This window comes from Crinia signifera, chromosome 7 (assembly GCF_055691185.1).
Source record: "Crinia signifera chromosome 7, ASM5569118v1, whole genome shotgun sequence".
Lineage (NCBI taxonomy): Eukaryota > Metazoa > Chordata > Amphibia > Anura > Myobatrachidae > Crinia > Crinia signifera.
The window spans coordinates 106,431,642-106,451,658 of record NC_139223.1 but is presented as its reverse complement, the minus strand read 5'-3'; the positions used below and the strand labels follow the sequence as shown (position 1 = coordinate 106,451,658).

At 39.1% G+C, this 20,017-nt stretch overlaps 34 non-coding genes and 9 pseudogenes across 34 annotated transcripts; all 43 read left to right on the top strand.

The window, feature by feature from the left end:
• Positions 1 to 128: 128 nt before the first annotated feature.
• LOC146023367 (5S ribosomal RNA) lies at positions 129 to 247 on the top strand. The gene has a single exon (XR_014452788.1). It is a non-coding gene; the product is annotated as a 5S ribosomal RNA (ribosomal RNA).
• A 343-nt stretch (positions 248 to 590) lies between these two features.
• LOC146025294 (5S ribosomal RNA) lies at positions 591 to 699 on the top strand (annotated as a pseudogene).
• A 344-nt stretch (positions 700 to 1,043) lies between these two features.
• On the top strand, positions 1,044 to 1,152 carry LOC146025293 (5S ribosomal RNA; annotated as a pseudogene).
• A 346-nt stretch (positions 1,153 to 1,498) lies between these two features.
• Positions 1,499 to 1,617, top strand: LOC146024223 (5S ribosomal RNA). The gene has a single exon (XR_014453612.1). It is a non-coding gene; the product is annotated as a 5S ribosomal RNA (ribosomal RNA).
• A 345-nt stretch (positions 1,618 to 1,962) lies between these two features.
• LOC146025291 (5S ribosomal RNA) lies at positions 1,963 to 2,071 on the top strand (annotated as a pseudogene).
• A 346-nt stretch (positions 2,072 to 2,417) lies between these two features.
• LOC146024222 (5S ribosomal RNA) lies at positions 2,418 to 2,536 on the top strand. The gene has a single exon (XR_014453611.1). It is a non-coding gene; the product is annotated as a 5S ribosomal RNA (ribosomal RNA).
• Positions 2,537 to 2,880: 344 nt separating this feature from the next.
• Positions 2,881 to 2,999, top strand: LOC146022516 (5S ribosomal RNA). Its single transcript, XR_014451969.1, has one exon. It is a non-coding gene; the product is annotated as a 5S ribosomal RNA (ribosomal RNA).
• A 344-nt stretch (positions 3,000 to 3,343) lies between these two features.
• Positions 3,344 to 3,462, top strand: LOC146025421 (5S ribosomal RNA). The gene has a single exon (XR_014454120.1). It is a non-coding gene; the product is annotated as a 5S ribosomal RNA (ribosomal RNA).
• A 346-nt stretch (positions 3,463 to 3,808) lies between these two features.
• LOC146023405 (5S ribosomal RNA) lies at positions 3,809 to 3,927 on the top strand. The gene has a single exon (XR_014452824.1). It is a non-coding gene; the product is annotated as a 5S ribosomal RNA (ribosomal RNA).
• Positions 3,928 to 4,271: 344 nt separating this feature from the next.
• LOC146022222 (5S ribosomal RNA) lies at positions 4,272 to 4,390 on the top strand. Its single transcript, XR_014451687.1, has one exon. It is a non-coding gene; the product is annotated as a 5S ribosomal RNA (ribosomal RNA).
• A 344-nt stretch (positions 4,391 to 4,734) lies between these two features.
• On the top strand, positions 4,735 to 4,853 carry LOC146022220 (5S ribosomal RNA). The gene has a single exon (XR_014451685.1). It is a non-coding gene; the product is annotated as a 5S ribosomal RNA (ribosomal RNA).
• Positions 4,854 to 5,199: 346 nt separating this feature from the next.
• LOC146021882 (5S ribosomal RNA) lies at positions 5,200 to 5,318 on the top strand. Its single transcript, XR_014451354.1, has one exon. It is a non-coding gene; the product is annotated as a 5S ribosomal RNA (ribosomal RNA).
• A 345-nt stretch (positions 5,319 to 5,663) lies between these two features.
• LOC146022919 (5S ribosomal RNA) lies at positions 5,664 to 5,782 on the top strand. Its single transcript, XR_014452355.1, has one exon. It is a non-coding gene; the product is annotated as a 5S ribosomal RNA (ribosomal RNA).
• A 344-nt stretch (positions 5,783 to 6,126) lies between these two features.
• Positions 6,127 to 6,245, top strand: LOC146022219 (5S ribosomal RNA). The gene has a single exon (XR_014451684.1). It is a non-coding gene; the product is annotated as a 5S ribosomal RNA (ribosomal RNA).
• Positions 6,246 to 6,589: 344 nt separating this feature from the next.
• LOC146023465 (5S ribosomal RNA) lies at positions 6,590 to 6,708 on the top strand. The gene has a single exon (XR_014452881.1). It is a non-coding gene; the product is annotated as a 5S ribosomal RNA (ribosomal RNA).
• A 344-nt stretch (positions 6,709 to 7,052) lies between these two features.
• LOC146021582 (5S ribosomal RNA) lies at positions 7,053 to 7,171 on the top strand. Its single transcript, XR_014451062.1, has one exon. It is a non-coding gene; the product is annotated as a 5S ribosomal RNA (ribosomal RNA).
• Positions 7,172 to 7,517: 346 nt separating this feature from the next.
• Positions 7,518 to 7,636, top strand: LOC146021881 (5S ribosomal RNA). The gene has a single exon (XR_014451353.1). It is a non-coding gene; the product is annotated as a 5S ribosomal RNA (ribosomal RNA).
• Positions 7,637 to 7,981: 345 nt separating this feature from the next.
• On the top strand, positions 7,982 to 8,100 carry LOC146025420 (5S ribosomal RNA). The gene has a single exon (XR_014454119.1). It is a non-coding gene; the product is annotated as a 5S ribosomal RNA (ribosomal RNA).
• Positions 8,101 to 8,443: 343 nt separating this feature from the next.
• Positions 8,444 to 8,552, top strand: LOC146025290 (5S ribosomal RNA; annotated as a pseudogene).
• Positions 8,553 to 8,898: 346 nt separating this feature from the next.
• Positions 8,899 to 9,017, top strand: LOC146025137 (5S ribosomal RNA; annotated as a pseudogene).
• Positions 9,018 to 9,362: 345 nt separating this feature from the next.
• Positions 9,363 to 9,481, top strand: LOC146021671 (5S ribosomal RNA). Its single transcript, XR_014451148.1, has one exon. It is a non-coding gene; the product is annotated as a 5S ribosomal RNA (ribosomal RNA).
• A 344-nt stretch (positions 9,482 to 9,825) lies between these two features.
• Positions 9,826 to 9,944, top strand: LOC146024799 (5S ribosomal RNA; annotated as a pseudogene).
• A 346-nt stretch (positions 9,945 to 10,290) lies between these two features.
• Positions 10,291 to 10,409, top strand: LOC146024288 (5S ribosomal RNA). Its single transcript, XR_014453674.1, has one exon. It is a non-coding gene; the product is annotated as a 5S ribosomal RNA (ribosomal RNA).
• A 346-nt stretch (positions 10,410 to 10,755) lies between these two features.
• Positions 10,756 to 10,874, top strand: LOC146021880 (5S ribosomal RNA). Its single transcript, XR_014451352.1, has one exon. It is a non-coding gene; the product is annotated as a 5S ribosomal RNA (ribosomal RNA).
• Positions 10,875 to 11,219: 345 nt separating this feature from the next.
• LOC146023989 (5S ribosomal RNA) lies at positions 11,220 to 11,338 on the top strand. Its single transcript, XR_014453388.1, has one exon. It is a non-coding gene; the product is annotated as a 5S ribosomal RNA (ribosomal RNA).
• A 344-nt stretch (positions 11,339 to 11,682) lies between these two features.
• On the top strand, positions 11,683 to 11,801 carry LOC146022769 (5S ribosomal RNA). The gene has a single exon (XR_014452211.1). It is a non-coding gene; the product is annotated as a 5S ribosomal RNA (ribosomal RNA).
• Positions 11,802 to 12,146: 345 nt separating this feature from the next.
• On the top strand, positions 12,147 to 12,265 carry LOC146021696 (5S ribosomal RNA). Its single transcript, XR_014451173.1, has one exon. It is a non-coding gene; the product is annotated as a 5S ribosomal RNA (ribosomal RNA).
• A 343-nt stretch (positions 12,266 to 12,608) lies between these two features.
• Positions 12,609 to 12,727, top strand: LOC146024088 (5S ribosomal RNA). The gene has a single exon (XR_014453482.1). It is a non-coding gene; the product is annotated as a 5S ribosomal RNA (ribosomal RNA).
• A 346-nt stretch (positions 12,728 to 13,073) lies between these two features.
• LOC146023072 (5S ribosomal RNA) lies at positions 13,074 to 13,192 on the top strand. The gene has a single exon (XR_014452502.1). It is a non-coding gene; the product is annotated as a 5S ribosomal RNA (ribosomal RNA).
• Positions 13,193 to 13,537: 345 nt separating this feature from the next.
• LOC146024880 (5S ribosomal RNA) lies at positions 13,538 to 13,656 on the top strand (annotated as a pseudogene).
• A 344-nt stretch (positions 13,657 to 14,000) lies between these two features.
• On the top strand, positions 14,001 to 14,119 carry LOC146023410 (5S ribosomal RNA). The gene has a single exon (XR_014452829.1). It is a non-coding gene; the product is annotated as a 5S ribosomal RNA (ribosomal RNA).
• Positions 14,120 to 14,463: 344 nt separating this feature from the next.
• LOC146023973 (5S ribosomal RNA) lies at positions 14,464 to 14,582 on the top strand. Its single transcript, XR_014453372.1, has one exon. It is a non-coding gene; the product is annotated as a 5S ribosomal RNA (ribosomal RNA).
• Positions 14,583 to 14,928: 346 nt separating this feature from the next.
• Positions 14,929 to 15,047, top strand: LOC146021879 (5S ribosomal RNA). Its single transcript, XR_014451351.1, has one exon. It is a non-coding gene; the product is annotated as a 5S ribosomal RNA (ribosomal RNA).
• A 345-nt stretch (positions 15,048 to 15,392) lies between these two features.
• Positions 15,393 to 15,512, top strand: LOC146024391 (5S ribosomal RNA). Its single transcript, XR_014453774.1, has one exon. It is a non-coding gene; the product is annotated as a 5S ribosomal RNA (ribosomal RNA).
• Positions 15,513 to 15,856: 344 nt separating this feature from the next.
• On the top strand, positions 15,857 to 15,975 carry LOC146023115 (5S ribosomal RNA). The gene has a single exon (XR_014452543.1). It is a non-coding gene; the product is annotated as a 5S ribosomal RNA (ribosomal RNA).
• A 344-nt stretch (positions 15,976 to 16,319) lies between these two features.
• LOC146024010 (5S ribosomal RNA) lies at positions 16,320 to 16,438 on the top strand. Its single transcript, XR_014453408.1, has one exon. It is a non-coding gene; the product is annotated as a 5S ribosomal RNA (ribosomal RNA).
• A 344-nt stretch (positions 16,439 to 16,782) lies between these two features.
• Positions 16,783 to 16,901, top strand: LOC146022908 (5S ribosomal RNA). The gene has a single exon (XR_014452344.1). It is a non-coding gene; the product is annotated as a 5S ribosomal RNA (ribosomal RNA).
• A 346-nt stretch (positions 16,902 to 17,247) lies between these two features.
• LOC146022218 (5S ribosomal RNA) lies at positions 17,248 to 17,366 on the top strand. Its single transcript, XR_014451683.1, has one exon. It is a non-coding gene; the product is annotated as a 5S ribosomal RNA (ribosomal RNA).
• A 345-nt stretch (positions 17,367 to 17,711) lies between these two features.
• On the top strand, positions 17,712 to 17,830 carry LOC146024313 (5S ribosomal RNA). The gene has a single exon (XR_014453698.1). It is a non-coding gene; the product is annotated as a 5S ribosomal RNA (ribosomal RNA).
• A 344-nt stretch (positions 17,831 to 18,174) lies between these two features.
• Positions 18,175 to 18,293, top strand: LOC146024907 (5S ribosomal RNA; annotated as a pseudogene).
• Positions 18,294 to 18,638: 345 nt separating this feature from the next.
• On the top strand, positions 18,639 to 18,757 carry LOC146021434 (5S ribosomal RNA). The gene has a single exon (XR_014450921.1). It is a non-coding gene; the product is annotated as a 5S ribosomal RNA (ribosomal RNA).
• Positions 18,758 to 19,101: 344 nt separating this feature from the next.
• Positions 19,102 to 19,220, top strand: LOC146022217 (5S ribosomal RNA). The gene has a single exon (XR_014451682.1). It is a non-coding gene; the product is annotated as a 5S ribosomal RNA (ribosomal RNA).
• A 344-nt stretch (positions 19,221 to 19,564) lies between these two features.
• Positions 19,565 to 19,683, top strand: LOC146025149 (5S ribosomal RNA; annotated as a pseudogene).
• The last annotated feature ends 334 nt before the right edge of the window (positions 19,684 to 20,017 follow it).

Here is a 20,017-nt window from a genome sequence, read left to right as displayed (position 1 = left end):
TCATGTCCTGTAGGTCTTTTTACATTACCAACACATGATTTTTTTCAGTAAGCAAAAACTGTTAGGAAGCTTTTTTATTAGCTTACCTGGTGATAGAAGAGAAGAGGGCAAAAAAGAGCATGTATCTCACCTACAGCCATACCACATTGGATATGCCCAATCTCGTCTGATCTTGGAAGCTAAGCAGTGTTGGGCCTGGTTAGTACTTGGGTGGGAGACCACATGGGAACACCTGTTGCTGTAGGTTTTTTCACATTACTGGCAAATTGTTTTTATTCTCTAGCTATTTAAATTGGAAACTTTTTTTTTATTGCCAGTACAGACATTTGGAAGAGGTCAAACAGACATAATAGCCATCACCTAAAGACTTACCACACTGTTTAGGCCCAATTCCAACTGCTTTTGGCAGCTAAACAGTGTATGAGCCTCTTTAGTAGTTTCATTTAAGATCCCCTGCTAATATCATGTCCTGTAGGTCTTTTTACATTACCAACACATGATTTTTTTCAGTAAGCAAAAACTGTTAGGAAGCTTTTTTATTAGCTTACCTGGTGATAGAAGAGAAGAGGGCAAAAAAGAGCATGTATCTCACCTACAGCCATACCACATTGGATAGGCCTGATCTTGGAAGCTAAGCAGTATTGGGCCTGGTTAGTACTTGGGTGGGAGACCACATGGGAACACCTGGTGCTGTAGGTTTTTTCACATTACTGGCAAATTGTTTTTATTCTCTAGCTATTTAAATTGGAAACTTTTTCTTTTTATTGCCAGTACAGACATTTGGAAGAGGTCAAACAGACACAATAGCCATCACCTAAAGACTTACCACACTGTTTAGGCCCAATTCCAACTGCTTTTGGCAGCTAAACAGTGTTGAGCCTCTTTAGTAGTTTAATTTAAGATCCCCTGCTAATATCATGTCCTGTAGGTCTTTTTACATTACCAACACATGATTTTTTTCAGTAAGCAAAAACTGTTAGGAAGCTTTTTTATTAGCTTACCTGGTGATAGAAGAGAAGAGGGCAAAAAAGAGCATGTATCTCACCTACAGCCATACCACATTGGATAGGCCTGATCTTGGAAGCTAAGCAGTATTGGGCCTGGTTAGTACTTGGGTGGGAGACCACATGGGAACACCTGGTGCTGTAGGTTTTTTCACATTACTGGCAAATTGTTTTTATTCTCTAGCTATTTAAATTGGAAACTTTTTCTTTTTATTGCCAGTACAGACATTTGGAAGAGGTCAAACAGACACAATAGCCATCACCTAAAGACTTACCACACTGTTTAGGCCCAATTCCAACTGCTTTTGGCAGCTAAACAGTGTATGAGCCTTTTTAGTAGTTTCATTTAAGATCCCCTGCTAATATCATGTCCTGTAGGTCTTTTTACATTACCAAAACATGATTTTTTTCATTAAGCCAAAACAGTTAGGAAACTTTTTTATTAGCTTACCTGGTGATAGAAGTAGAAGAGGGAAAAAAAGTGCATGTATCTCACCTACAGCCATACCACATTGGATAGGCCCAATCTCGTCTGATCTTGGAAGCTAAGCAGTGTTGGGCTTGGTTAGTACTTGGGTGGCAGACCACATGGGAACACCAGGTGCTGTAGGTTTTTTCATATTACTGGCAAATTGTTTTTATTCTCTATCTATTTAAATTGGAAACTTTTTCTTTTTATTGCCAGCACAGACATTTAGAAGAGGTCAAACATACACAATAGCCATCACCTAAAGACTTACCACACTGTTTAGGCCCAATTCCAACTGCTTTTGGCAGCTAAACAGTGTATGAGCCTCTTTAGTAGTTTCATTTAAGATCCCCTGCTAATATCATGTCCTGTAGGTCTTTTTACATTACCAACACATGATTTTTTTCAGTAAGCAAAAACTGTTAGGAAGCTTTTTTATTAGCTTACCTGGTGATAGAAGAGAAGAGGGCAAAAAAGAGCATGTATCTCACCTACAGCCATACCACATTGGATAGGCCTGATCTTGGAAGCTAAGCAGTATTGGGCCTGGTTAGTACTTGGGTGGGAGACCACATGGGAACACCTGGTGCTGTAGGTTTTTTCACATTACTGGCAAATTGTTTTTATTCTCTAGCTATTTAAATTGGAAACTTTTTCTTTTTATTGCCAGTACAGACATTTGGAAGAGGTCAAACAGACACAATAGCCATCACCTAAAGACTTACCACACTGTTTAGGCCCAATTCCAACTGCTTTTGGCAGCTAAACAGTGTATGAGCCTTTTTAGTAGTTTCATTTAAGATCCCCTGCTAATATCATGTCCTGTAGGTCTTTTTACATTACCAAAACATGGTTTTTTTCATTAAGCCAAAACAGTTAGGAAACTTTTTTATTAGCTTACCTGGTGATAGAAGTAGAAGAGGGAAAAAAAGTGCATGTATCTCACCTACAGCCATACCACATTGGATAGGCCCAATCTCGTCTGATCTTGGAAGCTAAGCAGTGTTGGGCTTGGTTAGTACTTGGGTGGCAGACCACATGGGAACACCAGGTGCTGTAGGTTTTTTCACATTACTGGCAAATTGTTTTTATTCTCTATCTATTTAAATTGGAAACTTTTTCTTTTTATTGCCAGCACAGACATTTAGAAGAGGTCAAACATACACAATAGCCATCACCTAAAGACTTACCACACTGTTTAGGCCCAATTCCAACTGCTTTTGGCAGCTAAACAGTGTTGAGCCTCTTTAGTAGTTTAATTTAAGATCCCCTGCTAATATCATGTCCTGTAGGTCTTTTTACATTGCCAACACATGATTTTTTTCAGTAAGCAAAAACAGTTAGGAAGCTTTTTTATTAGCTTACCTGGTGATAGAAGAGAAGAGGGCAAAAAAGAGCATGTATCTCACCTACAGCCATACCACATTGGACAGGCCCAATCTCGTCTGATCTTGGAAGCTAAGCAGTGTTGGGCCTGGTTAGTACTTGGGTGGGAGACCACATGGGAACACCAGGTGCTGTAGGTTTTTTCACATTACTGGCAAATTGTTTTTATTCTCTAGCTATTTAAATTGGAAACTTTTTCTTTTTATTGCCTGTAGAGACATTTGTAAGAGGTCAAACAGACACAATAGCCATCACCTAAAGACTTACCACACTGTTTAGGCCTAATTCCAACTGCTTTTGGCAGCTAAACAGTGTTGAGCCTCTTTAGTAGTTTAATTTAAGATACCCTGCTAATATCATGTCCTGTAGGTCTTTTTACATTACCAACACATGATTTTTTTCAGTAAGCAAAAACAGTTAGGAAGCTTTTTTATTAGCTTACCTGGTGATAGAAGAGAAGAGGGCAAAAAAGAGCATGTATCTCACCTACAGCCATACCACATTGGATATGCCCAATCTCGTCTGATCTTGGAAGCTAAGCAGTGTTGGGCCTGGTTAGTACTTGGGTGGGAGACCACATGGGAACACCTGGTGCTGTAGGTTTTTTCACATTACTGGCAAATTGTTTTTATTCTCTAGCTATTTAAATTGGAAACTTTTTCTTTTTATTGCCAGTACAGACATTTGGAAGAGGTCAAACAGACACAATAGCCATCAATTAAAGACTTACCACACTGTTTAGGCCCAATTCCAACTGCTTTTGACAGCTAAACAGTGTATGAGCCTCTTTAGTAGTTTCATTTAAGATCCCCTGCTAATATCATGTCCTGTAGGTCTTTTTACATAACCAAAACATGATTTTTTTCATTAAGCCAAAACAGTTAGGAAACTTTTTTATTAGCTTACCTGGTGATAGAAGTAGAAGAGGGCAAAAAAGTGCCTGTATCTCACCTACAGCCATACCACATTGGATATGCGTAATCTCGTCTGATCTTGGAAGCTAAGCAGTGTTGGGCCTGGTTAGTACTTGGGTGGGAGACCACATGGGAACACCAGGTGCTGTAGGTTTTTTCACATTACTGGCAAATTGTTTTTATTCTCTAGCTATTTAAATTGGAAACTTTTTCTTTTTATTGCCTGTAGAGACATTTGTAAGAGGTCAAACAGACACAATAGCCATCACCTAAAGACTTATCACACTGTTTAGGCCCAATTCCAACTGCTTTTGGCAGCTAAACAGTGTTGAGCCTCTTTAGTAGTTTAATTTAAGATCCCCTGCTAATATCATGTCCTGTAGGTCTTTTTACATTACCAACACATGATTTATTTCAGTAAGCAAAAACAGTTAGGAAGCTTTTTTATTAGCTTACCTGGTGATAGAAGAGAAGAGGGCAAAAAAGATCATGTATCTCACCTACAGCCATACCACATTGGATAGGCCCAATCTCGTCTGATCTTGGAAGCTAAGCAGTGTTGGGCCTGGTTAGTACTTGGGTGGGAGACCACATGGGAACACCTGGTGCTGTAGGTTTTTTCACATTACTGGCAAATTGTTTTTATTCTCTAGCTATTTAAATTGGAAACTTTTTCTTTTTATTGCCAGTACAGACATTTGAAAGAGGTCAAACAGACACAATAGCCATCACCTAAAGACTTACCACACTGTTTAAGCCCAATTCCAACTGCTTTTGGCAGCTAAACAGTGTTGAGCCTCTTTAGTAGTTTATTTTAAGATCCCCTGCTAATATCATGTCCTGTAGGTCTTTTTACATTACCAACACATGATTTTTTTCAGTAAGCAAAAACAGTTAGGAAGCTTTTTTATTAGCTTACCTGGTGATAGAAGAGAAGAGGGCAAAAAAGAGCATGTATCTCACCTACAGCCATACCACATTGGATAGGCCCAATCTCGTCTGATCTTGGAAGCTAAGCAGTGTTGGGCCTGGTTAGTACTTGGGTGGGAGACCACATGGGAACACCTGGTGCTGTAGGTTTTTTCACATTACTGGCAAATTGTTTTTATTCTCTAGCTATTTAAATTGGAAACTTTTTCTTTTTATTGCCAGTACAGACATTTGGAAGAGGTCAAACAGACACAATAGCCATCAATTAAAGACTTACCACACTGTTTAGGCCCAATTCCAACTGCTTTTGACAGCTAAACAGTGTATGAGCCTCTTTAGTAGTTTCATTTAAGATCCCCTGCTAATATCATGTCCTGTAGGTCTTTTTACATTACCAAAACATGATTTTTTTCATTAAGCCAAAACAGTTAGGAAACTTTTTTATTAGCTTACCTGGTGATAGAAGTAGAAGAGGGCAAAAAAGTGCATGCATTTCACCTACAGCCATACCACATTGGATAGGCCCAATCTCGTCTGATCTTGGAAGCTAAGCAGTGTTGGGCCTGGTTAGTACTTGGGTGGGAGACCACATGGGAACACCAGGTGCTGTAGGTTTTTTCACATTACTGGCAAATTGTTTTTATTCTCTATCTATTTAAATTGGAAACTTTTTCTTTTTATTGCCAGCACAGACATTTAGAAGAGGTCAAACATACACAATAGCCATCACCTAAAGACTTACCACACTGTTTAGGCCCAATTCCAACTGCTTTTGGCAGCTAAACAGTGTTGAGCCTCTTTAGTAGTTTAATTTAAGATCCCCTGCTAATATCATGTCCTGTAGGTCTTTTTACATTGCCAACACATGATTTTTTTCAGTAAGCAAAAACAGTTACGAAACTTTTTTATTAGCTTACCTGGTGATAGAAGTAGAAGAGGGCAAAAAAGTGCCTGTATCTCACCTACAGCCATACCACATTGGATATGCCCAATCTCGTCTGATCTTGGAAGCTAAGCAGTGTTGGGCCTGGTTAGTACTTGGGTGGGAGACCACATGGGAACACCAGGTGCTGTAGGTTTTTTCACATTACTGGCAAATTGTTTTTATTCTCTAGCTATTTAAATTGGAAACTTTTTCTTTTTATTGCCTGTAGAGACATTTGTAAGAGGTCAAACAGACACAATAGCCATCACCTAAAGACTTACCACACTGTTTAGGCCCAATTCCAACTGCTTTTGGCAGCTAAACAGTGTTGAGCCTCTTTAGTAGTTTAATTTAAGATCCCCTGCTAATATCATGTCCTGTAGGTCTTTTTACATTACCAACACATGATTTTTTTCAGTAAGCAAAAACAGTTAGGAAGCTTTTTTATTAGCTTACCTGGTGATAGAAGAGAAGAGGGCAAAAAAGATCATGTATCTCACCTACAGCCATACCACATTGGATAGGCCCAATCTCGTCTGATCTTGGAAGCTAAGCAGTGTTGGGCCTGGTTAGTACTTGGGTGGGAGACCACATGGGAACACCTGGTGCTGTAGGTTTTTTCACATTACTGGCAAATTGTTTTTATTCTCTAGCTATTTAAATTGGAAACTTTTTCTTTTTATTGCCAGTACAGACATTTGGAAGAGGTCAAACAGACACAATAGCCATCACCTAAAGACTTACCACACTGTTTAGGCCCAATTCCAACTGCTTTTGGCAGCTAAACAGTGTTGAGCCTCTTTAGTAGTTTAATTTAAGATCCCCTGCTAATATCATGTCCTGTAGGTCTTTTTACATTACCAACACATGATTTTTTTCAGTAAGCAAAAACAGTTAGGAAGCTTTTTTATTAGCTTACCTGGTGATAGAAGAGAAGAGGGCAAAAAAGAGCATGTATCTCATCTACAGCCATACCACATTGGATAGGCCCAATCTCGTCTGATCTTGGAAGCTAAACAGTGTTGGGCCTGGTTAGTACTTGGGTGGGAGACCACATGGGAACACCAGGTGCTGTAGGTTTTTTCACATTACTGGCAAATTGTTTTTATTCTCTAGCTATTTAAATTGGAAACATTTTCTTTTTATTGCCTGTAGAGACATTTGTAAGAGGTCAAACAGACACAATAGCCATCACCGAAAGACTTAACACACTGTTTAGGCCCAATTCCAACTGCTTTTGGCAGCTAAACAGTGTTGAGCCTCTTTAGTAGTTTAATTTAAGATCCCCTGCTAATATCATGTCCTGTAGGTCTTTTTACATTACCAACACATGATTTTTTTCAGTAAGCAAAAACAGTTAGGAAGCTTTTTTATTAGCTTACCTGGTGATAGAAGAGAAGAGGGCAAAAAAGAGCATGTATCTCACCTACAGCCATACCACATTGGATATGCCCAATCTCGTCTGATCTTGGAATCTAAGCAGTGTTGGGCCTGGTTAGTACTTGGGTGGGAGACCACATGGGAACACCAGGTGCTGTAGGTTTTTTCACATTACTGGCAAATTGTTTTTATTCTCTAGCTATTTAAATTGGAAACTTTTTCTTTTTATTGCCAGTACAGACATTTGGAAGAGGTCAAACAGACACAATAGCCATCACCTAAAGACTTACCACACTGTTTAGGCCCAATTCCAACTGCATTTGGCAGCTAAACAGTGTATGAGCCTCTTTAGTAGTTTCATTTAAGATCCCCTGCTAATATCATGTCCTGTAGGTCTTTTTACATTACCAAAACATGATTTTTTTCATTAAGCCAAAACAGTTAGGAAACTTTTTTATTAGCTTACCTGGTGATAGAAGTAGAAGAGGGCAAAAAAGTGCATGCATCTTACCTACAGCCATACCACATTGGATAGGCCCAATCTCGTCTGATCTTGGAAGCTAAGCAGTGTTGGGCCTGGTTAGTACTTGGGTGGGAGACCACATGGGAACACCAGGTGCTGTAGGTTTTTTCACATTACTGGAAAATTGTTTTTATTCTCTATCTATTTAAATTGGAAACTTTTTCTTTTTATTGCCAGCACAGACATTTAGAAGAGGTCAAACATACACAATAGCCATCACCTAAAGACTTACCACACTGTTTAGGCCCAATTCCAACTGCTTTTGGCAGCTAAACAGTGTTGAGCCTCTTTAGTAGTTAAATTTAAGATCCCCTGCTAATATCATGTCCTGTAGGTCTTTTTACATTGCCAACACATGATTTTTTTCAGTAAGCAAAAACAGTTACGAAACTTTTTTATTAGCTTACCTGGTGATAGAAGTAGAAGAGGGCAAAAAAGTGCCTGTATCTCACCTACAGCCATACCACATTGGATATGCCCAATCTCGTCTGATCTTGGAAGCTAAGCAGTGTTGGGCCTGGTTAGTACTTGGGTGGGAGACCACATGGGAACACCTGGTGCTGTAGGTTTTTTCACATTACTGGCAAATTGTTTTTATTCTCTAGCTAATTAAATTGGAAACTTTTTTTTTATTGCCAGTACAGACATTTGGAAGAGGTCAAACAGACATAATAGCCATCACCTAAAGACTTACCACACTGTTTAGGCCCAATTCCAACTGCTTTTGGCAGCTAAACAGTGTATGAGCCTCTTTAGTAGTTTCATTTAAGATCCCCTGCTAATATCATGTCCTGTAGGTCTTTTTACATTACCAACACATGATTTTTTTCAGTAAGCAAAAACTGTTAGGAAGCTTTTTTATTAGCTTACCTGGTGATAGAAGAGAAGAGGGCAAAAAAGAGCATGTATCTCACCTACAGCCATACCACATTGGATAGGCCTGATCTTGGAAGCTAAGCAGTATTGGGCCTGGTTAGTACTTGGGTGGGAGACCACATGGGAACACCTGGTGCTGTAGGTTTTTTCACATTACTGGCAAATTGTTTTTATTCTCTAGCTATTTAAATTGGAAACTTTTTCTTTTTATTGCCAGTACAGACATTTGGAAGAGGTCAAACAGACACAATAGCCATCACCTAAAGACTTACCACACTGTTTAGGCCCAATTCCAACTGCTTTTGGCAGCTAAACAGTGTATGAGCCTTTTTAGTAGTTTCATTTAAGATCCCCTGCTAATATCATGTCCTGTAGGTCTTTTTACATTACCAAAACATGATTTTTTTCATTAAGCCAAAACAGTTAGGAAACTTTTTTATTAGCTTACCTGGTGATAGAAGTAGAAGAGGGAAAAAAAGTGCATGTATCTCACCTACAGCCATACCACATTGGATAGGCCCAATGTCGTCTGATCTTGGAAGCTAAGCAGAGTTGGGCTTGGTTAGTACTTGGGTGGCAGACCACATGGGAACACCAGGTGCTGTAGGTTTTTTCACATTACTGGCAAATTGTTTTTATTCTCTATCTATTTAAATTGGAAACTTTTTCTTTTTATTGCCAGCACAGACATTTAGAAGAGGTCAAACATACACAATAGCCATCACCTAAAGACTTACCACACTGTTTAGGCCCAATTCCAACTGCTTTTGGCAGCTAAACAGTGTTGAGCCTCTTTAGTAGTTTAATTTAAGATCCCCTGCTAATATCATGTCCTGTAGGTCTTTTTACATTGCCAACACATGATTTTTTTCAGTAAGCAAAAACAGTTACGAAACTTTTTTATTAGCTTACCTGGTGATAGAAGTAGAAGAGGGCAAAAAAGTACCTGTATCTCACCTACAGCCATACCACATTGGATATGCCCAATCTCGTCTGATCTTGGAAGCTAAACAGTGTTGGGCCTGGTTAGTACTTGGGTGGGAGACCATATGGGAACACCAGGTGCTGTAGGTTTTTTCACATTACTGGCAAATTGTTTTTATTCTCTAGCTATTTAAATTGGAAACTTTTTCTTTTTATTGCGTGTAGAGACATTTGTAAGAGGTCAAACAGACACAATAGCCATCACCTAAAGACTTACCACACTGTTTAGGCCTAATTCCAACTGCTTTTGGCAGCTAAACAGTGTTGAGCCTCTTTAGTAGTTTAATTTAAGATCCCCTGCTAATATCATGTCCTGTAGGTCTTTTTACATTACCAACACATGATTTTTTTCAGTAAGCAAAAACAGTTAGGAAGCTTTTTTATTAGCTTACCTGGTGATAGAAGAGAAGAGGGCAAAAAAGAGCATGTATCTCACCTACAGCCATACCACATTGGATAGGCCCAATCTCGTCTGATCTTGGAAGCTAAGCGGTGTTGGGCCTGGATAGTACTTGAGTGGGAGACCACATGAGAACACCTGGTGCTTTAGGTTTTTTCACATTACTGGCAAATTGTTTTTATTCTCTAGCTATTTAAATTGGAAACTTTTTCTTTTTATTGCCTGTACAGACATTTGGAAGAGGTCAAACAGACACAATAGCCATCACCTAAAGACTTACCACACTGTTTAGGCCCAATTCCAACTGCTTTTGGCAGCTAAACAGTGTATGAGCCTCTTTAGTAGTTGCATTTAAGATCCCCTGCTAATATCATGTCCTGTAGGTCTTTTTACATAACCAAAACATGATTTTTTTCATTAAGCCAAAACAGTTAGGAAACTTTTTTATTAGCTTACCTAGTGATAGAAGTAGAAGAGGGCAAAAAAGTGCATGCATCTCACCTACAGCCATACCACATTGGATAGGCCCAATCTCGTCTGATCTTGGAAGCTAAGCAGTGTTGGGCCTGGTTAGTACTTGGGTGGGAGACCACATGAGAACACCTGGTGCTTTAGGTTTTTTCACATTACTGGCAAATTGTTTTTATTCTCTAGCTATTTAAATTGGAAACTTTTTCTTTTTATTGCCTGTACAGACATTTGGAAGAGGTCAAACAGACACAATAGCCATCACCTAAAGACTTACCACACTGTTTAGGCCCAATTCCAACTGCTTTTGGCAGCTAAACAGTGTATGAGCCTCTTTAGTAGTTTAATTTAAGATCCCCTGCTAATATCATGTCCTGTAGGTCGTTTTACATAACCAAAACATGATTTTTTTCATTAAGCCAAAACAGTTAGGAAACTTTTTCATTAGCTTACCTGGTGATAAAAGTAGAAGAGGGCAAAAAAGTGTATGCATCTCACCTACAGCCATACCACATTGGATAGGCCCAATCTCGTCTGATCTTGGAAGCTAAGCAGTGTTGGGCCTGGTTAGTACTTGGGTGGGAGACCACATGGGAACACCAGGTGCTGTAGGTTTTTTCACATTACTGGCAAATTGTTTTTATTCTCTATCTATTTAAATTGGAAACTTTTTCTTTTTATTGCCAGCACAGACATTTAGAAGAGGTCAAACATACACAATAGCCATCACCTAAAGACTTACCACACTGTTTAGGCCCAATTCCAACTGCTTTTGGCAGCTAAACAGTGTTGAGCCTCTTTAGTAGTTTAATTTAAGATCCCCTGCTAATATCATGTCCTGTAGGTCTTTTTACATTGCCAACACATGATTTTTTTCAGTAAGCAAAAACAGTTACGAAACTTTTTTATTAGCTTACCTGGTGATAGAAGTAGAAGAGGGCAAAAAAGTGCCTGTATCTCACCTACAGCCATACCACATTGGATATGCCCAATCTCGTCTAATCTTGGAAGCTAAGCAGTGTTGGGTCTGGTTAGTACTTGGGTGGGAGACCACATGGGAACACCAGGTGCTGTAGGTTTTTTCACATTACTGGCAAATTGTTTTTATTCTCTAGCTATTTAAATTGGAAACTTTTTCTTTTTATTGCCTGTAGAGAAATTTGTAAGAGGTCAAACAGACACAATAGCCATCACCTAAAGACTTACCACACTGTTTAGGCCCAATTCCAACTGCTTTTGGCAGCTAAACAGTGTTGAGCCTCTTTAGTAGTTTAATTTAAGATCCCCTGCTAATAACATGTCCTGTAGGTCTTTTTACATTACCAACACATGATTTTTTTCAGTAAGCAAAAACAGTTAGGAAGCTTTTTTATTAGCTTACCTGGTGATAGAAGAGAAGAGGGCAAAAAAGATCATGTATCTCACCTACAGCCATACCACATTGGATAGGCCCAATCTCGTCTGATCTTGGAAGCTAAGCAGTGTTGGGCCTGGTTAGTACTTAGGTGGGAGACCACATGGGAACACCTGGTGCTGTAGGTTTTTTCACATTACTGGCAAATTGTTTTTATTCTCTAGCTATTTAAATTGGAAACTTTTTCTTTTTATTGCCAGTACAGACATTTGAAAGAGGTCAAACAGACACAATAGCCATCACCTAAAGACTTACCACACTGTTTAGGCCCAATTCCAACTGCTTTTGGCAGCTAAACAGTGTTGAGCCTCTTTAGTAGTTTAATTTAAGATCCCCTGCTAATATCATGTCCTGTAGGTCTTTTTACATTGCCAACACATGATTTTTTTCAGTAAGCAAAAACAGTTACGAAACTTTTTTATTAGCTTACCTGGTGATAGAAGTAGAAGAGGGCAAAAAAGTGCCTGTATCTCACCTACAGCCGTACCACATTGGATATGCCCAATCTCGTCTGATCTTGGAAGCTAAGCAGTGTTGGGCCTGGTTAGTACTTGGGTGGGAGACCACATGGGAACACCAGGTGCTGTAGGTTTTTCACATTACTGGCAAATTGTTTTTATTCTCTAGCTATTTAAATTGGAAAATTTTTCTTTTTATTGCCTGTAGAGACATTTGTAAGAGGTCAAACAGACACAATAGCCATCACCTAAAGACTTACCACACTGTTTAGGCCCAATTCCAACTGCTTTTGGCAGCTAAACAGTGTTGAGCCTCTTTAGTAGTTTCATTTAAGATCCCCTGCTAATATCATGTCCTGTAGGTCTTTTTACATTACCAACACATGATTTTTTTCAGTAAGCAAAAACAGTTAGGAAGCTTTTTTATTAGCTTACCTTGTGATAGAAGAGAAGAGGGCAAAAAAGAGCATGTATCTCACCTACAGCCATACCACATTGGATAGGCCCAATCTCGTCTGATCTTGGAAGCTAAGCAGTGTTGTGCCTGGTTAGTACTTGGGTGGGAGACCACATGGGAACACCTGGTGCTGTAGGTTTTTTCACATTACTGGCAAATTGTTTTTATTCTCTAGCTATTTAAATTGGAAACTTTTTCTTTTTATTGCCAGTACAGACATTTGGAAGAGGTCAAACAGACACAATAGCCATCACCTAAAGACTTACCACACTGTTTAGGCCCAATTCCAACTGCTTTTGGCAGCTAAACAGTGTATGAGCCTCTTTAGTAGTTTCATTTAAGATCCCCTGCTAATATCATGTCCTGTAGGTCTTTTTACATTAACAAAACATGATTTTTTTCATTAAGCCAAAACAGTTAGGAAGCTTTTTTATTAGCTTACCTGGTGATAGAAGTAGAAGAGGGCAAAAAAGTGCATGTATCTCACCTACAGCCATACCACTTTGGATAGGCCCAATCTCGTCTGATCTTGGAAGCTAAGCAGTGTTGGGCCTGGTTAGTACTTGGGTGGGAGACCACATGGGAACACCAGGTGCTGTAGGTTTTTTCACATTACTGGCAAATTGTTTTTATTCTCTATCTATTTAAATTGGAAACTTTTTCTTTTTATTGCCAGCACAGACATTTAGAAGAGGTCAAATATACACAATAGCCATCACCTAAAGACTTACCACACTGTTTAGGCCCAATTCCAACTGCTTTTGGCAGCTAAACAGTGTTGAGCCTCTTTAGTAGTTTAATTTAAGATCCCCTGCTAATATCATGTCCTGTAGGTCTTTTTACATTGCCAACACATTATTTTTTTCAGTAAGCAAAAACAGTTACGAAACTTTTTTATTAGCTTACCTGGTGATAGAAGTAGAAGAGGGCAAAAAAGTGGCTGTATCTCACCTACAGCCATACCACATTGGATATGCCCAATCTCGTCTGATCTTGGAAGCTAAGCAGTGTTGGGCCTGGTTAGTGCTTGGGTTGGAGACCACATGGGAACACCTGGTGCTGTTGGTTTTTTCACATTACTGACAAATTGTTTTTATTCTCTAGCTATTTAAATTGGAAACTTTTTCTTTTTATTGCCTGTAGAGACATTTGTAAGAGGTCAAACAGACACAATAGCCATCACCTAAAGACTTACCACACTGTTTAGGCCCAATTCCAACTGCTTTTGGCAGCTAAACAGTGTTGAGCCTCTTTAGTAGTTTAATTTAAGATCCCCTGCTAATATCATGTCCTGTAGGTCTTTTTACATTACCAACACATGATTTTTTTCAGTAAGCAAAAACAGTTAGGAAGCTTTTTTATTAGCTTACCTGGTGATAGAAGAGAAGAGGGCAAAAAAGAGCATGTATCTCACCTACAGCCGTACCACATTGGATAGGCCCAATCTCGTCTGATCTTGGAAGCTAAGCAGTGTTGGGCCTGGTTAGTACTTGGGTGGGAGACCACATGGGAACACCAGGTGCTGTAGGTTTTTTCACATTACTGGCAAATTGTTTTTATTCTCTAGCTATTTAAATTGGAAACTTTTTCTTTTTATTGCCTGTAGAGACATTTGTAAGAGGTCAAACAGACACAATAGCCATCACCTAAAGACTTACCACACTGTTTAGGCCTAATTCCAACTGCTTTTGGCAGCTAAACAGTGTTGAGCCTCTTTAGTAGTTTAATTTAAGATACCCTGCTAATATCATGTCCTGTAGGTCTTTTTACATTACCAACACATGATTTTTTTCAGTAAGCAAAAACAGTTAGGAAGCTTTTTTATTAGCTTACCTGGTGATAGAAGAGAAGAGGGCAAAAAAGAGCATGTATCTCACCTACAGCCATACCACATTGGATAGGCCCAATCTCGTCTGATCTTGGAAGCTAAGCAGTGTTGGGCCTGGTTAGTAATTGGGTGGGAGACCACATGGGAACACCTGGTGCTGTAGGTTTTTTCACATTACTGGCAAATTGTTTTTATTCTCTAGCTATTTAAATTGGAAACTTTTTCTTTTTATTGCCAGTACAGACATTTGGAAGAGGTCAAACAGACACAATAGCCATCAATTAAAGACTTACCACACTGTTTAGGCCCAATTCCAACTGCTTTTGACAGCTAAACAGTGTATGAGCCTCTTTAGTAGTTTCATTTAAGATCCCCTGCTAATATCATGTCCTGTAGGTCTTTTTACATTACCAAAACATGATTTTTTTCATTAAGCCAAAACAGTTAGGAAACTTTTTTATTAGCTTACCTGGTGATAGAAGTAGAAGAGGGCAAAAAAGTGCATGCATCTCACCTACAGCCATACCACATTGGATAGGCCCAATCTCGTCTGATCTTGGAAGCTAAGCAGTGTTGGGCCTGGTTAGTACTTGGGTGGGAGACCACATGGGAACACCAGGTGCTGTAGGTTTTTTCACATTACTGGCAAATTGTTTTTATTCTCTATCTATTTAAATTGGAAACTTTTTCTTTTTATTGCCAGCACAGACATTTAGAAGAGGTCAAACATACACAATAGCCATCACCTAAAGACTTACCACACTGTTTAGGCCCAATTCCAACTGCTTTTGGCAGCTAAACAGTGTTGAGCCTCTTTAGTAGTTTAATTTAAGATCCCCTGCTAATATCATGTCCTGTAGGTCTTTTTACATTGCCAACACATGATTTTTTTCAGTAAGCAAAAACAGTTACGAAACTTTTTTATTAGCTTACCTGGTGATAGAAGTAGAAGAGGGCAAAAAAGTGCCTGTATCTAACCTACAGCCATACCACATTGGATATGCCCAATCTCGTCTGATCTTGGAAGCTAAGCAGTGTTGGGCCTGGTTAGTACTTGGGTGGGAGACCACATGGGAACACCAATGTGCTGTAGGTTTTTTCACATTACTGGCAAATTGTTTTTATTCTCTAGCTATTTAAATTGGAAACTTTTTCTTTTTATTGCCTGTAGAGACATTTGTAAGAGGTCAAACAGACACAATAGCCATCACCTAAAGACTTACCACACTGTTTAGGCCCAATTCCAACTGCTTTTGGCAGCTAAACAGTGTTGAGCCTCTTTAGTAGTTTAATTTAAGATCCCCTGCTAATATCATGTCCTGTAGGTCTTTTTACATTACCAACACATGATTTTTTTCAGTAAGCAAAAACAGTTAGGAAGCTTTTTTATTAGCTTACCTGGTGATAGAAGAGAAGAGGGCAAAAAAGATCATGTATCTCACCTACAGCCATACCACATTGGATAGGCCCAATCTCGTCTGATCTTGGAAGGTAAGCAGTGTTGGGCCTGGTTAGTACTTGGGTGGGAGACCACATGGGAACACCTGGTGCTGTAGGTTTTTTCACATTACTGGCAAATTGTTTTTATTCTCTAGCTATTTAAATTGGAAACTTTTTCTTTTTATTGCCAGTACAGACATTTGGAAGAGGTCAAACAGACACAATAGCCATCACCTAAAGACTTACCACACTGTTTAGGCCCAATTCCAACTGCTTTTGGCAGCTAAACAGTGTTGAGCCTCTTTAGTAGTTTAATTTAAGATCCCCTGCTAATATCATGTCCTGTAGGTCTTTTTACATTACCAACACATGATTTTTTTCAGTAAGCAAAAACAGTTAGGAAGCTTTTTTATTAGCTTACCTGGTGATAGAAGAGAAGAGGGCAAAAAAGAGCATGTATCTCACCTACAGCCATACCACATTAGATAGGCCCAATCTCGTCTGATCTTGGAAGCTAAACAGTGTTGGGCCTGGTTAGTACTTGGGTGGGAGACCACATGGGAACACCAGGTGCTGTAGGTTTTTTCACATTACTGGCAAATTGTTTTTATTCTCTAGCTATTTAAATTGGAAACATTTTCTTTTTATTGCCTGTAGAGACATTTGTAAGAGGTCAAACAGACACAATAGCCATCACCGAAAGACTTAACACACTGTTTAGGCCCAATTCCAACTGCTTTTGGCAGCTAAACAGTGTTGAGCCTCTTTAGTAGTTTAATTTAAGATCCCCTGCTAATATCATGTCCTGTAGGTCTTTTTACATTACCAACACATGATTTTTTTCAGTAAGCAAAAACAGTTAGGAAGCTTTTTTATTAGCTTACCTGGTGATAGAAGAGAAGAGGGCAAAAAAGAGCATGTATCTCACCTACAGCCATACCACATTGGATATGCCCAATCTCGTCTGATCTTGGAAGCTAAGCAGTGTTGGGCCTGGTTAGTACTTGGGTGGGAGACCACATGGGAACACCAGGTGCTGTAGGTTTTTTCACATTACTGGCAAATTGTTTTTATTCTCTAGCTATTTAAATTGGAAACTTTTTCTTTTTATTGCCAGTACAGACATTTGGAAGAGGTCAAACAGACACAATAGCCATCACCTAAAGACTTACCACACGGTTTAGGCCCAATTCCAACTGCATTTGGCAGCTAAACAGTGTATGAGCCTCTTTAGTAGTTTCATTTAAGATCCCCTGCTAATATCATGTCCTGTAGGTCTTTTTACATTACCAAAACATGATTTTTTTCATTAAGCCAAAACAGTTAGGAAACTTTTTTATTAGCTTACCTGGTGATAGAAGTAGAAGAGGGCAAAAAAGTGCATGCATCTTACCTACAGCCATACCACATTGGATAGGCCCAATCTCGTCTGATCTTGGAAGCTAAGCAGTGTTGGGCCTGGTTAGTACTTGGGTGGGAGACCACATGGGAACACCTGGTGCTGTAGGTTTTTTCACATTACTGGCAAATTGTTTTTATTCTCTATCTATTTAAATTGGAAACTTTTTCTTTTTATTGCCAGCACAGACATTTAGAAGAGGTCAAACATACACAATAGCCATCACCTAAAGACTTACCACACTGTTTAGGCCCAATTCCAACTGCTTTTGGCAGCTAAACAGTGTTGAGCCTCTTTAGTAGTTAAATTTAAGATCCCCTGCTAATATCATGTCCTGTAGGTCTTTTTACATTGCCAACACATGATTTTTTTCAGTAAGCAAAAACAGTTACGAAACTTTTTTATTAGCTTACCTGGTGATAGAAGTAGAAGAGGGCAAAAAAGTGCCTGTATCTCACCTACAGCCATACCACATTGGATATGCCCAATCTCGTCTGATCTTGGAAGCTAAGCAGTGTTGGGGCTGGTTAGTACTTGGGTGGGAGACCACATGGGAACACCAGGTGCTGTAGGGTTTTTCACATTACTGGCAAATTGTTTTTATTCTCTAGCTATTTAAATTGGAAACTTTTTCTTTTTATTGCCTGTAGAGACATTTGTAAGAGGTCAAACAGACACAATAGCCATCACCTAAAGACTTACCACACTGTTTAGGCCCAATTCCAACTGCTTTTGGCAGCTAAACAGTGTTGAGCCTCTTTAGTAGTTTAATTTAAGATCCCCTGCTAATATCATGTCCTGTAGGTCTTTTTACATTACCAACACATGATTTTTTTCAGTAAGCAAAAACAGTTAGGAAGCTTTTTTATTAGCTTACCTGGTAATAGAAGAGAAGAGGGCAAAAAAGAGCATGTATCTCACCTACAGCCATACCACATTGGATAGGCCCAATCTCGTCTGATCTTGGAAGCTAAGCCGTGTTGGGCCTGGATAGTACTTGGGTGGGAGACCACATGAGAACACCTGGTGCTTTAGGTTTTTTCACATTACTGGCAAATTGTTTTTATTCTCTAGCTATTTAAATTGGAAACTTTTTCTTTTTATTGCCTGTACAGACATTTGGAACAGGTCAAACAGACACAATAGCCATCACCTAAAGACTTACCACACTGTTTAGGCCCAATTCCAACTGCTTTTGGCAGCTAAACAGTGTTGAGCCTCTTTAGTAGTTTCATTTAAGATCCCCTGCTAATATCATGTCCTGTAGGTCTTTTTACATAACCAAAACATGATTTTTTTCATTAAGCCAAAACAGTTAGGAAACTTTTTTATTAGCTTACCTGGTGATAGAAGTAGAAGAGGGCAAAAAAGTGCCTGTATCTCACCTACAGCTATACCACATTGGATATGCCCAATCTCGTCTGATCTTGGAAGCTAAGCAGTGTTGGGCCTGGTTAGTACTTGGGTGGGAGACCACATGGGAACACCAGGTGCTGTAGGTTTTTTCACATTACTGGCAAATTGTTTTTATTCTCTAGCTATTTAAATTGGAAACATTTTCTTTTTATTGCCTGTAGAGACATTTGTAAGAGGTCAAACAGACACAATAGCCATCACCTAAAGACTTACCACACTGTTTAGGCCCAATTCCAACTGCTTTTGGCAGCTAAACAGTGTTGAGCCTCTTTAGTAGTTTAATTTAAGATCCCCTGCTAATATCATGTCCTGTAGGTCTTTTTACATTACCAACACATGATTTTTTTCAGTAAGCAAAAACAGTTAGGAAGCTTTTTTATTAGCTTACCTGGTGATAGAAGAGAAGAGGGCAAAAAAGATCATGTATCTCACCTACAGCCATACCACATTGGATAGGCCCAATCTCGTCTGATCTTGGAAGCTAAGCAGTGTTGGGCCTGGTTAGTACTTGGGTGGGAGACCACATGGGAACACCTGGTGCTGTAGGTTTTTTCACATTACTGGCAAATTGTTTTTATTCTCTAGCTATTTAAATTGGAAACTTTTTCTTTTTATTGCCAGTACAGACATTTGAAAGAGGTCAAACAGACACAATAGCCATCACCTAAAGACTTACCACACTGTTTAGGCCCAATTCCAACTGCTTTTGGCAGCTAAACAGTGTTGAGCCTCTTTAGTAGTTTATTTTAAGATCCCCTGCTAATATCATGTCCTGTAGGTCTTTTTACATTACCAACACATGATTTTTTTCAGTAAGCAAAAACAGTTAGGAAGCTTTTTTATTAGCTTACCTGGTGATAGAAGAGAAGAGGGCAAAAAAGAGCATGTATCTCACCTACAGCCATACCACATTGGATAGGCCCAATCTCGTCTGATCTTGGAAGCTAAGCAGTGTTGAACCTGGTTAGTACTTGGGTGTGAGACCACATGGGGACACCAGGTGCTGTAGGTTTTTTCACATTACTGGCAAATTGTTTTTATTCTCTAGCTATTTAAATTGGAAACATTTTCTTTTTATTGCCTGTAGAGACATTTGTAAGAGGTCAAACAGACACAATAGCCATCACCGAAAGACTTAACACACTGTTTAGGCCCAATTCCAACTGCTTTTGGCCGCTAAACAGTGTTGAGCCTCTTTAGTTGTTTAATTTAAGATACCCTGCTAATATCATGTCCTGTAGGTCTTTTTACATTACCAACACATGATTTTTTTCAGTAAGCAAAAACAGTTAGGAAGCTTTTTTATTAGCTTACCTGGTGATAGAAGAGAAGAGGGCAAAAAAGAG